Source organism: Blennius ocellaris (genome assembly GCF_963422515.1).
Source record: "Blennius ocellaris genome assembly, chromosome: 1".
NCBI classification, from domain to species: Eukaryota; Metazoa; Chordata; class Actinopteri; order Blenniiformes; family Blenniidae; genus Blennius; species Blennius ocellaris.
Genome location: NC_137650.1, coordinates 8,475,065 through 8,490,478, shown reverse-complemented (window position 1 = coordinate 8,490,478; position 15,414 = coordinate 8,475,065).

The window sequence follows — 15,414 nt, the reverse complement described above, 5'->3', positions numbered from 1 at the left end:
TGCTGTAAATGTGTGGCTGTAATTATGCTATGATAAGTTTCTGGTGCACTGATCTCACTTCCCCCCCCCCTTTTTTTTTTTTTAAATATCTGTCCTTTTGTGAAACATGTTCGAACTGATCAGGAGGATTTCTTCTCCCAGAAGACCTGGGGAGTGAAGCATGACAGGTCAGAAATTAACCAAAAGCCAGTTAATTATATATAATTAGCAGCCTAATTCATCATATCACACCAGAATTTCAATTTAGAGGAACACCTTAACAGAATTGATCAATATGAAGGATATCATTCTAAAGGAAGTGCTACATTGGAGTCTAGCCAAGGATTCGATGACTAATGGGGTTTCATCTATTACGTTTCAAGGAGTATGTCATTAAATCAGTTATTTCTAAAATGAAAGCATTTTAAGCGCTATGTTTTATGGCTTTACAATAGATTCATAAAAATAGAAAATAAGTCAAACTCAAAAAATTAACATGTGGTTTGAGGGTGACGTCTCAACAATTGTTGCAAATTCCAAAATAGAACCACGCTACATCACAAGGATCCAATGTTAATGTTCTGACCTCTGACCTCTGACCTCTGACTGTGGGGTCAGGGCATCTGCAGATTGCTCTTTTTGTGGAGTGGGCAATATGGTGCAGCCCACCTGCCCCACGGCTCCTCTGAGACTTTGTCACTGGTGAGGACAAATCAGCTCAGATTTTTAATTCTATTTCATTTTCCAGTATATGCAGGTTGATACAGCACAGATTTGCTCTGGCTGTCTGACTTACTCCGGCCTGGATCACTTGCTCCTCCGAGGTCATTGCACCACATTCATCTTAAATGCGATCTTGGTGGGTGAGGTCCAGGGTTACTGGGAATGGTCGGAGTTGGAGTCCTTCCTGTCCCATCACTCAATCAATCAAGCAAATAGCTTGTATTTTCTCTGATGATATTTTCCTGCACAGCTGGAAACTGTCAGCTCATTTATAATCACACCCTAACAGACCTGTAAAGTCAAAATGCAGCTTATCAATGGGAGCAGCTTTTTGTTTATTTGCCAGCTGTTACTTTGCTGTGTGTGTTTGTGCTTTTAATGCCACTCCTAACTATAACCTTGCTTCCACCTTTTGCTGGTTCAGTTTAAAGAAAAAAACAACATTTTGTATATCTAAGTTTTTATCAAGAACTTTGATTAATCTTGTGTCCAAATGGTGCTCTATTAACACATGTCCTCGCCAATCAAAACCACTTTGTCCAACTTAGGGACACAAAGAGCCTGACCCTGCTGAATACACCCTCGTCACTCCAGTCCAGACCCACTTGCAATAAATGAAAAAGAAAAGCATTGGTTCAGAAACATAGGAAGCAATCAAATCAAAGTATATCTTGTTTGAAGGGCATGTTGTCTGAATGCCAGGACATATCTGCTTCTACATCTGCAGAAACTCTGCTGCTTTCTTTAGGATGGGGTGTGTTAAGTAATCAGCACAAGCAGCTTTTTGCTCACGTCTCCAAATCACATTAACCATGTTGGGAAGTCTGTAAAAACAAGGAAACAGCCCTGAAAATGAGAATCATCGCTGGCAGACGTACAACATCTGAGTGCTTCACGTTTCTGTGGAGCTGAATACAAATTAGCATTATTTCAAGCAATGAAACCCAGTTTGCCTTATTTTTGTTTCACATGTAGAATCTTACTTTTTATTGTTTCGTATAATAAAATGAATCTATTGTGCTTTATCTAACCTGCATAAGCTTGAAGGTATATTACTTTGTGACGATGAAAACTGCAAAACTGCCTGTTAACGTGTTAATGAATCAGATTTCAAAGGACACTGCTCTTTAAAAGTGTTGATCAAAGTGCTAAAAGCTCTGTTAGCGTCCGCCGGAGCCTCATGACGGTCTGACGGAGGATCTGTTGACACACTGACAGACAGGCGGTCGGTGTGTGAGTGTGTGTGCGAGATCTTTCTTTCTTTGTTCCAAAGGTGAAACGGCTAATCAAAGAATTGCTGCTGTTGCAGTACCATGTTGCACCACTGCAAACCCACCCTGGGGGAGGGATATATATCAAGCAGGCAGTTCATTACCTGGAGTGCCTGGTCCCTGTGCCAGACAGCCTCGCCTCACGTGAAGATATCGATTCGCCTCCATGCATCGCCTGCAGGGGGACCAGCACGTCTCACTGCTTCATGGAAGATACTTTGGGGTTATGATAGCCTGCGAATACACATTTCTCTGTGGGCATTTAAAGAGGCTTTCCTTATGTTTCCTTTCTTCACATTTCTTCACATAGAGGTCTTCCCATAGCTTAGATGTGTAATTACACTGTAAAGTCTAACAGCATATCTTAATTCAAGAAAAGTATTAATGTAAGTTATTCATTCCAAATATCTGAATTGTTATTGTAACTCGTCTGTTTTAAGTGTTCCTAATTCTCTGAAAAACGTTGAAGTACAATTTCAGTTTGTTCTTTATTCTTAGTTGATTTTATATTTTCACAAAAATGTTGACCACATAATCGATTAACCATGAAAAGATTCCATGTATTCTTGTAACTATTGGGGTTTAATGAATGTCAGTCCACCTACAAGTAAACTTGACAGTTGTTTTAAGCTTCTGAAATGAGACTAAGGAATCTACTATTCATTCCTGCTGTCCTACTGATAATTTTACACCCAAATGCATGTTTCTGGACTGTGAGAAGAAGCTGGAGTGACCCTGAGATGACGCACAAGCTTCAGAGAGGGAAGCCTAGACCCTCTCCTAAAACTTTTGCACTATATGATGCGACAGTGCAAACCACTGCACCACCACTCAGCTTAACAGCAGTACAGGCAATCTAATTATACATTCAATAGTCTATACATTTTCACTTGCTTAATACACACTTTGTCTTTGTTCTGAGATGTAAAAGCCTTTACGTGCAATGTAAAGTAAAGTAAAGTAAAGTAAAGTAACGTAACGTAACGTAACGTAACGTAAAGTGGTAAAAACAAAAAATCCAATTACATTCTATGTATTTCAAGGCAAATGAATAAAAGTTTTCACATCTTATCTGCCAACTTTAATATTTACTGAATTGTTTTTTTATTTTTTTATTTTGCAAGTTCATTGACAGCTTTGTTCTTTCTTCCTATCTGGTCTTTCTCAGCCATATTTAACTGAGTTTATGATTTCGTACATTTGAGTCTCTTGAGCCTGATAATATCGCCACAAACCCAATATTTTTGAAATGATTGTTTGCTAAACACAGTTTAATGTCACTCACACCAGACATTAATGTTGAAACACTGGAAATATGTCCGGGTGACTCCTTTCTCAAAAAATCTTTATTGAGTATTTTAAACTACTTCAAAAGACTAACTTGAAAAAATTGAGTTGACAGTTTCCTCCATGTTGATTTGATGGTGGTACGTGGCGTCTCACTGTGAGTTATTAGAGTGACAGACACACTATCTTTTTCCCTTCTGCTCGGCCTGAACCTTCAAAAAGCCAAACTCTGCCGCTGTAAAAGGCCTCATACCGAAAAATAATGACTTACTTTGTCCCTGAAAGCGAATCATTTCTGCCTGCTTCTTTTTAGTGGTGGTGCTTAAAACTGGAATTACATCAGAAGACGTTTTCACGGATGCTGAAACTCGGCCGCATAAATCAACTCTACATTTCATTCTATTTCCAACATGAGGCCAAGTTGTTCACATGCAGCAATTTTCACAAAACGGCATGCAAAATTAATAAATAGAAATTGGAAGGCAGAATAAAAGGATGTGATTAGTGGCCAGTGGAGGGTCTTATCTCTGCAGTCCATGTCTGTTTCGTCAGACTGAGCAGTCAGTAATGAAAAGTCTCTTGAGAAGACAGATCAGCATGTTCATTAATCTGTTTTACCTGTCTGTGACAGACAGCAAGGTGAGGCCGCTCTTGAATGCAGTGTCCAAAATGTCATGCAGCATGAATGAAGACAGATGTTTTTTTATATGACACCAGCTGATTGAGCAGAACTTGATATGACCCCAGAATCTACTCTGCACAGCCGTTTTTTGTTTGTTTTTTTTCTACAGCTCAGGATATTAAACCACATCGGTCTTAATACGCAGCCCCACAAATCTTGAATGGATCAATTGGTCTGGACCATCTCTGACCCCCCCCCCCCCCCCCTTTCTGCCAGGAGCCTGATTTACAGGTGGCCTTCTCCTCCTGTCCACACTCAAGGAGCTTGTCAGGCTCTTTTCTATTTGTCACCTTCTCCAAAGTGGACTGAAATTCAGAAATCAGTGTTTGTAACAAACTGTGAACTGAGATGCTGACAGAGCAGAACTGGGAAAAAGAGATGCCATACTTTGCTGCTGTTGTTTACTGTACTGACACAAACATGTGCCTTTTAAAGTGTATTCTGAAGGCAGTATAGATGTCTCTGAGAATGTGCATGTTTTAAAGTGTTTTTGTGGCACAAATACAGATACCTTTTTGAATGTAATTTACATGGTAGACCGGCCTTCTAAAAAATTTATCCAATTTGTCGCTGTGAGGTGGTTTTACACTGTGAGGTGGTTTTACACGTGCGTTGTTTACCAACATGCACAATCACAGCTGAGTACAAATCAATGTTTTGTGTACGATATGAGATCTTAATGTACTCATAAAGGTGTGTACAATCGGTACAGAAAGCAACCCAGTCAGAGCAAAGCCACACAAACTTTGTCTGTAAATCTTTTTTTCTTTTTCTGCTTACTTTGTTACAACAAGGAATTAAAGGAAATACATAGATGAAAATCAGCAGCCAGAAACTAGGACCGAGAGGTTCATAGGGAGAGGTGCAAGAGAAAGAGAAGAGTGACGAGTGAGTCATGGCAAAACAGCCTGGGAAACTTGGAAATACTGCTTTCATTATCATAAGGTAAAGTCAAACCTGTTGCATAAAGTACACATCTTGCACCTTTGGTTGAGAAAATATCATCCATATATAGACTGTGTGCGTCTAAATGTGAAGAATTTTTACAGTATAGTTAATTTATCCACATTTTCTGGTCTCGGTATGACACAGGTTGATTTTATTTTACCTTTGATACATAAGATAAATCTTCACTCTGAATCCTATGTGAAATGAAAGGCCATCGCAGGAAGACTTAACTGACAAGACCAATAAGATTTATATGAATAGAATGTAAAATCATTTATATATTTTCATCTTAATTAACCACAGAAGAGAAGAGACTGCTCATCATGAAAGATGTTTGCCTGTAAGGACAGCGGACCACTGCCTTGCCGATACAAACCTTCGGTACAATCGCTTCACTTTGGAAATGTAATGTTCTATCGGCTACTGATTTTTACATCATAAAAATACTAATGTAAAATTCAATCCCCCTGAGCTCCTCTGTGGCGAGCAGGAAGAACAGGAGACGTTGGTCCTGGACTGATGTAATTATGACGGCAAGGATTGACAATGCAACTCTGGCGTTATGGACGATGGGAGCTAAGCCCCTCTGCAGGAGCTCATTGTGGGGTCAGAGCTGTGCAGATTCAATCAACGGCTATCAGGCCACGGACAGGACCACCTGAGCCGAACAGGAATGAGAGGAAGGAATGAGGCGTGGAGGATACCAAGAATTAAACAAGCTTCAGTTCATTGTTGGAGGTAGAGATAAAACTGAGGTCTTACTGGGGAATACCTTTTTAAAAACAATCTAAGCTGCTGTATAAATGGCAGTTTTTATCAATGAGATTCAAGTGAAGTGGGAAGCTTGTGTGTCTATCGGTGAAATCACCCAAAGATCCCTTCTGAAATAATGAAGAAAATGCGATGTGAACTCTGTTCCTGAGTAAACAGCTGAGATTGATTTTACTTTCCTGGCGGTTTCATGACGCAGCCGCATCCTTTTAGCTGTTCCTCACTGGATATGTGGGGTTAATGACATCTGTATGTTCGGCCGGGATTATGTCTGTGTGATTCAATTTGGTGGCTGTGTTACCATCAAACCAACTCTCGGGGGAGCCGGGTTGGGAGGAAGAAGCCTCCCTGTGATCCACAGTACCCAGGAGGCCGACAGAAGCTCTCATCATCATCATCATCTTCGCAGAGATCTCATCCTGGGGGGTGGTTTCAGATGATGCAGTGACTGATTGCTGCATGTCTGTCTGGACCAGCTGCTAATGATGCAGGGCAGGGATAATCAACTAACCAGAGGCAGCATGGCTGGTACTTACCCCAAAATAAGTGAAACAGATTGGATGTGAAGCCACATTTCCCACATGGAGATCCCATCATCCATCAATTAGCTGAAAGCAAATACACCCAGGTAGAGGATAGTTTGTCACTGGGGGTGAGGCTGTAAAGTCTCCCAACAGAAAATGCCTTCCCATCCTGTTTCTGTGTCCGTCTTGCATATATTAGTCTCATCTGGAAATATGGGACGATGCATGACGGGAGAAAGCTGTTTGTCACTGTATAATATATGATACGTCTTCAGCTTAGGTGGCGAATTAATATTCAAACACTGTGACATTTGCAATCCACAACAAACTCTCCAATCAGCCACTTTATCAATAAAAATAAAAAAAGACGTTCAGTGTAAGAATGACACGAGCCTCTTTGATTTAAAAAAGAAAACCTTCCATTTTTAGAGCAATATTCAGTGTTGACAGATAATACATTTTTCTTTTCATATCTTGACAAGCTACTTGAGCTCGTATCATTGTCACTTGTACGTTCCAGACAAGTGCTTTACTTCAACAAACACAAACTACAAATGCAGGATAACACATAAGAATATATAACAATTCACTTTACAACAAGAATCAAAACATCTTGTCGAGTTGAAGGTTTCTTGTAACTCTGCTCTGCCTCGGCGCAAAATCCGACCGAAGTATGTCTTGCCTGATCTCTCCGGCGGCGCTCTGCCCCGGTGAGACCTACAGAGAGGTTACTGACTGGTCCACAGGCAGAGGTAAATTGAAAGTGTCACAGCTCGCGGGATTCCAGATGGTCGGCTGCTCCCCTTGAGACCCTCTCCTTCTCCAAGTCTCCACTGTGGTCAACAATCACTGGTGGAAAATGTTATCTCCCACATACAGCTTCTCAGCATAGCCACCATATGTTCTGAGCTCTTCCTCATTGCGTGATGACCCTCCTTGTTCTCTACACCCGTCACACTCTCAAAGTGGCCGGCCCGTTCTGAGAAACGGTCTTGTATTGTTTCCTCGTCACACTTGGTCAATGTGAAACACTTAAATCAAGAAATACCCGGGGCAGCTCACTGCGGCGTGCTTGAGATGGGATGAGAGGCTTTATGCTTGAGAGGAGCTTTTAAAGAAATGTGGTGTAACCTTGTTTGTACGCTCACTGCCTGATGCCACTTGTCATAAATCATTTTGTGTGAGTTTAGTGGCATGACACTCTCTCTCAGGAGGTAAATACTTCTGGCAGCTGCACCCAGAGCAAAGCTGCTGAGCTCGGCGTTTTGTTCAAATTCAACTGTAATGTGTTGCATAAAGGGCCAATTGCAGTGACGTCTGGGTTACAGTAGAGAAATTGGATGAATGAGCCACAGGCAGTTGAGCATGAATGAAACAGACAATCCCAACTTGTGTCCAGGAAACATGTCCGACCAGTGATCAAGATGTACATACAAGGACAAACACGTCAAATTTCTAATACATCAGTTCTATTCTATCAATATTATTTATAATATATGATATAAAAGGATTTTAACAAACCACAGTCATCTCAAGCCTCGTTAACAGTGAAAAACCCAACTATTCCACTTGAGCAATAAAGGAAAAACTCCATTTTAATAGAAACAAAAACCCTTTGCAGAACAGAGGCGTGGATTTCTGCATGCATGTGAGGTCAGTTGATAACTCTTAATTGTCTCTCTGTGTGAATTAGAGTGTGTGTGGTTGTCTGTCTCTGGCCACATACAGTTTCTTCTCAGGGGTCATTCACACGAGAGCACTTGTTCATGTAAATGCACCTTTTTTTGGTCGATCATCCACATGAGGCAGCGTTTTAAAAGTCCGAAAACTTTTATTTCTCCAGAGGAGAAGCAGATGTGCTCCCTGTCTTCTTCTGTGCTTTTTGGTGTATTTGGTGAGTGACAGCGCCCCTAAAGGCCTGGCATATGTACGACATTCCCTTAAGCCTTGTGTTGGGCAACGTTCATAGTGTGTGGAAGAAATTTATTTTGAGAATGCCGGGGAGAAAAAAGATTGTTTTGGCCCGTGTGTACGGGGCCTCTGTGTGGCTGGATCATTGAGATGACATTAACCACAAACAACAAATGTATGATTTATTCATAATCAATAAGTCTGACTTTTATTTTGTTTCCTCATACATGAGCATTGCTATATCAGCTGTTTAGTTCTGGGTCTCAGTTTTTGAGTTCATCAAATCAGTGTGACCCAACAGGGGTACACTGGCATGAGCATTTACTTGACTGGAAAGAAGTAAAAGGTAATACTTTTGTATTTACATTATGCAAGGTTATCCCGTGGGCGAGATTACATGTCCTGCTGCACAGGGTTAGGGGGGTTAGGCCCCCGGGTTAGGCCCCTGGACTGCATTGAGTACATCCGTGTTATGGATCATTACAAGGACTGTCACAGAAATTGAACAGAGCTTTGATCCGTTCACCCAAATGACCAATTGCTTAACTAATGGCATGAGGAATATTTGGGTGACAAACATGGTGAGGATCCGTCAAAATAACACACATCGCCTCGATCCGTCATTCCTCTTCAACACCTGCTGTTTTCCAGGTGGACTTGCAGGGAGCAGTGGGAGACACACACTCAGACAAACAATGACATACACCTATGGCTCATTTAAAGTTAAGCAGGCCTCTGGATTGCGGGAGCTGCCTCCGAGGAAATACTCAGTGATCCATGTTGACAACACAACACAAGCATACAGCAGAAGTGAGCAGCGTCTTGGTGAATGAACCCAGCGTTGACCTGGATGTTTGATCCTTGCCTCGTGTCACTTCTCGACACAGTGAGCTATAACGCTAAGTGTGCTCTTAACGGTCACCATTCAGCCATAACTATGAGACTCACTAAGTGCTCTCCTATGCCTGCATGTGCCTCCCATTCTCAGCCTGTTGCCCCGGGCCATGCAGGGCATGATTTAGAGGACATTTGTCCGAGCTAATTGATTTAAGCTGTGCCTCCCCAGCCCATTGTCAGTCTGTCAGGGCCTCTCACTGGCCCCGTAAACTATATTAGCATTAGGATGGATAGACTGGCAATAGGACGCTCATTTACAACAGGGCCTTTCCACCTTCCCGACTTTTCCTCTTGCCAGAGCAGCAGTGCCCCAGAAAGTAAATAGAATTTGGCTTGAATGTGATTAGGCAGCAGTTTACTTGGTTAGACCACATGAGGAACAACAGATCCCACCAAACAGCGATGCTCCATAGATACCCTTTATCCAATTAGACTGGCACAACATAGTCCATTAAAGAACTCGTAGGAAACACATAGCTTCAGAAAATGTGACAAACACTCCTTCTTTTTGTTGGTGTCTTGTCATATTGTACATAATGATGTTGGATGACAACAAAGCTTCTCAATTCAAGACTGATTGAGCGGAAGCTTCACAATTCTTACTTGATTTTAATAAGATGTATTTTGGTCTAAATCAATGATGTGTGTTGATACAGCAGTTATGATTTTTTTTTTCTCAGCACAATTGTTAATTCATTACCTGAATAGAAATTCGGTACCACTGTTTCGTAAATGTGGTCATAATTAGTTGGTCAGCAAACGCTCATCAAGAGTCACACCTCCTATGTTTTCATGCCCAGTGGGCCACTGGGACTCAAACAACTACACTTCTCCTTCAAATTTGACCTCATCTCCATCTTTAACTTGTTTCTTTTTACTGATGAAATGCTCAGCGACTTTTGGTGAATCCACTAAAGCTCAAGGTGACATTTGCTCTTACTGGGTCATGCTTGAGCGTAATGGCTCTCAGTTGGCTTGTTGGAGAAACCCTTAGTCCCACGAAGACCCATGAAAATGACAAGTGCCTTTTTAATACATTTATGTTCTATGAAGACACTGGTGTAAAAGATGTAAGAAAGCAGTTAGCGGGATTGACCCTCATAATAAAATCTTTAATATTTCTCCATTTTTATTCACTCAATCTTATGTTACTATGCAGTGGTTGAATGAAATAATGGCACATGGTTAAGAGGCTATCTATCTACTATACTATATGAAACTGGAAAGAATTCTTTTACAGATTTGAACTTCTTGGCCCAAAATGATTTCCAGAGTTCAGCTTTGTCCAATGCGGCACATTTCTGACTGTCAAGTTAAATCACTGTTCCTGTTCATTTTTTAGCCAGGATCCGAGATGCAGTGGCTTATTGCGTCTCAGGAAAACCTCTGTGAAAATCCATCACGGTCCTCTGGTGGACAGTTTTCCCAGATGCTTGCCAGGATGTGGAGGGCAGTCGCTATGAGACACTGGAAACAAGCCTATAGGCGTCTGTGTACAAGCACTACTTGTTGGCCTTATTAATCCTGCTTCCACTGTTTTGAGATGCTTTTGGCTGATTCTGAAAAAGACGACTGTAAAGGTTGAGTGTTCAAGCATTTAAACAGGAGTTTTTCCACTCCGGGGACCATGATGGGACGGACGGTAAGGTCAAGTCATGAACAAGGGTACCGGTAGTGCAAAAATATACATGATTCCTTCCCGGTGTTAGTTTCCTATGTGAGTTGTTGTTTTTTTCCCCAAGTGAGATCGTCAACCTACTTTTATTAACATTTCACATAAGTAACATAACCATTTTAACCCAAACTATGATATTTTCTTCTGTTCATTTGTTGATAGATATTCAGACATAAACAATTTCACACTCACACATGTTCTCCCTTATCACTATGGGGAGAAAAATGACAGAAATTGTATTAGTCATGAATGTGCATGTCAAAAGGAAACCTTCATAGAACCAGTACAAAGTGTTAAAAACAGCCCACGCTAAACTTTACTTGCCTCCTTTTATTTGATTTTCATAGATTCATGTAATGTCAATCATCATTTAGAAACAAAAACAATTACGGATCCCATGCATCCATGCTCGCAAGTCCAATTTCATCTATAGGTTAAGACTGATCTCACACAGAAACAATCTCATTTAAAAGAAGCACGAAGACTTCTATTGTTTGATCTTAATAGGAAAAGATTAAAAAAGAACCTCACACCTTACAGTAATTTAAACAGGAAGTGTCAAACTACATGTATTTCACTTTGAGACATTTCTGCTTGGACATTTCAATGAAAATTCTTCACTACCGTCCCGGGCTTTGGGGATGTGTTTTCTTATTAATTTTGAACTTATATGAGATTTTCTTTTCTTATTTTGACTGTTTTACTATGAATGTCACAGCTTTAGAAACATTGATCATTTTATTTCTCCCAACATTCCCCCTCCCTCAGTTTGTGTGAGTGCGTGTGCGTGTGCGTGTGCGTGTGTGTGTGTGTGTGTGTGTGTGTGTGTGCGTGTGTGTGTGTGTGTGTGTGTGTGTCCTGTTAATCAGCACCCCTGTGTGCGCCCCCCTGGAGAGCAGTGGTTTGTTGAGTGATGATGGCGGAGCTGAAACTGTTTACACCGTTTCCATCCTGTGAGCTGCAGGGGTGAGAGAGATTACCAGCCTCTTACTTGTTGCCTTAATCAAAAGAATTATCACTGCACAGCTGGGTGGTACTTGTAATAGCACCTTTTAATCACATACAGAGAGCAAGAGAGAGAGGGGGGGGGGGGGGGGGGGGAGCTTTTGCTTTATAAAAGCAAAACAAAAGAAATCTGCTTTCTAAAAAGCATTTTCTTTATTTTGCATCATATTCACTTTTTCCACTTGAGATGGATTAGTGTTATTTCTCAGAATACTCTGTGGTTGTAAAGGTATTCTAATTCATTAGAAATACATTATAATTCTAGATTTGTGTAATATATTTAAATAATTGTACTCTTTATTGTCACGTTTGAGCAGTGATAAGTCATACAAACAACACATTTGTTTAGATATGATTAGATATAATTCCACAGTGCCTTGTCGATGTGTGGCCTTGGGTTTTGTTCAACTCTGTTTTTAAGGGACTTTATTGTTAACTTATTAATAGGTCTACCAGGTTAGAGTTTGCAATGTCATAGGCTATTTCCTGGAGTTTCAGCTGTTGGACTCACCTTCACATGGGTCGGATTGATAATCTTGTACACGTTGGCGAAATCCTGCCAACAACTGCTCTCTGTGCATCAGTTGTCTTGATGTTATTTACTTCACACAGCTCTATGCTGTGTCATGATCGTTTTAAATCCCTCCACAGTGAAGGTTTGCAGATAGCCACGTATCCTGAGCGAACCTCACGGTGGCGACTGTCCAGTTCTGGATGGGAAAGATAAACATTTCCTCTAATTTAATTCAAATCTCTCCCAAGTTGTAGGGATGATTCAAGGACGTATTTCATACAACGCCTACTACTGCGAGGGCTCTGAGTCCTGGATGTGAGCTTCCCTCTCGGCCTCTGCTCGTGTTCTGCTTACTGTCCCTCAGAGCCAGATTGTATATTGCTCCTCCTTGGTGGGAATGGTGCCGTCTCCTCTGATAAACAGCCCTCCTGCAGGTGATGAATCAGCAGCCGGAGCAGCTGAAGAATGGCTTCAGCAATCCAAAGCGGAAAATCTAAACGCTGCCAAATGTGAAACATATGCTGGTGTAGCACCACGGTGGCAGAGATGCTTTCAGATATGAAGAATTCTAAACAATTTAACAGGCTAAAAGTTGTTGGGGGTTTTTTGTTTTTGTTTTGTGTTTGTTTGTTTTTTCAAATAAACTACATCGGGATAACATATCAATTCTCTCATCTGAGAACAAATCAGGAATTTGGAAGTTTATTTGAAAATTAGTACTTTGTTCCGACAGAGAACGCGGCAGCAGTAGTGGTTTGAAGTCAAGCAGAAAACAACGCGTTTGGACTCCACTTTGGCCTCGGTTTTGATGTGGCCCTCACATTGTTCATACTGAAATAATAAAGGCTGTAAACGGTGGGAGATGATTTGTTTTTGCTGTACGGTATGGGATGAGGTGACAAGGCAGAGTTTTAATTAACTTTTTGTCTTGTGCAGATGGAGGATGGAAGAACCCGATAAATCACGGAGGACAACAGCAATCTGCCTCTTTATTAGCGCGTACACAAGCATGCTTTGACAAAGAGCACGTCCGTGGCTCCGTCATAAAACAGGGCTGAAAGACAATCAGGGTTCAACTGCGCACATTCGTTTTCGTTTGTTCGGAGTCTTGACAAGGTTTGCACTCGCCTCCATGACATTTCCCAGAATGTGGCTGGCCAAAAGTCTTTTGCATTCAAGGCCTCCTAAGATATATGAAACAGGGAGGTCCAGATTACATCAATAGGTTGCCTGTTTCGTCCCCTTCATTTGCACGTCTTCTTCATGAAACTGATGTAATACTGTGCAAGCGATCAATAAGAAACCACATTTTCTCAGAGTAGTCCTATCTAATTTACATCCATAATAAACAGCGTGAAATATCGTCCTACCCCCCCACCCCTGCAAATACTTATCCTCAATGTATATTTTTCTCATTAATTTAATGACTTACTTTAAAAGTTAGCAGAAGGACAGATCTTATTGTAATTAATGTGAGAGCATGGCGGTAACAGCTCGTCGGCTGACGCATCATGTTTAGCCCGTAGGTTAATTGCATTTGGCATGATGTTATACAACTTCTGTCTTCTAAAACATGGCAACTTAACAGCAGAGGACAGGCCGTCAACAGAGGACTCCTCAATTAGCGTTCAATGCAGAGTAATGACCCCCCAGTCGCAGCAGAGACCATTGGTGAAAAGTCAACCTGGGTAACAAAGGTCAGCAACTCTGGTATTCAACCTGATAGTTAAATGAAGTGGTGAGACCAGGTGGAAGTGAGAGAAAGTCTCTGTAAAAACATTACTCATCAGTGTCACATGAGGTGTACAAGATGGACGAAGAAGTAGGACTTTTCTCCGCATGATGTTTTTTTTTCTTTTAGAAAACGAAATCTTGTTTGTATCATAAAGAATGATGTGTTATTTGTGTTCAAGGATGACCTGTGTCCGCACTGTTGGAACCTCTGTGCTGCTTTTGGTGTCCTTCAGTGTAGTTTCAAAACAATTCAGCCTTCAAGAAGATGCTGTCTGACTTCAGAGTTAGACAAACTCCTGGACAAACATGCAAAGGTTGTACTCAAATAAACTTTTTCTTAAACTTTTTCAAATCGCTCTCAGTCTGATCTCCGTGTGTTATAGTTATGTCTGTATTTTACCAATGTTTTGCAAACACTACTCAACTGAATTGCATGAAATCTTCACAGATGGTTTGTGATCATCCGAGGACTAATGGATTAGATTTTGGGATGCTAAGGACTAACCGTTTCTATTAAAAAGAAACACAATACTAATATAAACACAAAAAGTAAGTCGTGTTTGTGACATGAGTTGGCTCTTTATATATTGCTTCAAAGCTTCTAAGCAATACATGGTATTCTTTTGGAAAGCCTGATTTATTTTATTTTATTTATTTTTTTTTTTTTTACGTATTTGCTATTTATTACTTATTATTTATTTTAAATTGTGCCACATTTGTGGGATGAGCAGTAATGTTGAGGAAGGAGGTTGCAACTTTATTTGGTAGATCTTCTCTGCCAGTGTCAAACAGCTTTGCTTTGCAGTCGTTTTTGACTCGTTCTGAGCTTCTGGTGCCCAAACTGATGAGACCCAAGTGTCTGAAACTGGTACCAGTCCCACATCTCCACAGTCTGAGCCTGTTTGTAAAAGACTCCATCCAGGATAAAAAAAAAATTGGAATGTGGAAGAGGAGAGGATGCGATCAACGAGCAGCAGCCTCACCTGAACCCCAACCATCACCTGTAAGATGATCTTGGCTGTGCTGCTGTTTGTGCCGGACGAACGAACAAAATCATGTTGGTTTCATTGACGATAAAATGTTCGTTGAATAATGAGGCGGAACGGCAAAACTGCTCTGGCTGTATATGGGTCTTCCAAACACCACTGAAGCTACTATTTGATAAAAGAATATGACGTTAAATAAAAATAAACACGGATAACTGCCAATAATAAACAAGAGTGAACAATACAGAAAAGGTGTGTGCTATTGGTGGAATAGATTTTAAAAAATTTGTAATCAGTTAAAAAAAAAATTTAAGTAAAAAAAAACTGATGGAAATTAGCCTTGTGCTAAATCTGGCAGATTGACAATAACCAAGTGATGTGATGTTTTGTACATTACGTTGCATTGTCCCACTCAAATAGGCAAATAAGTAAAGAATGAATGAATGAATGAATGAATGAAATCTAGTAATGTCATCAATAGAACTGCATTTCGAGTTTATATGAATG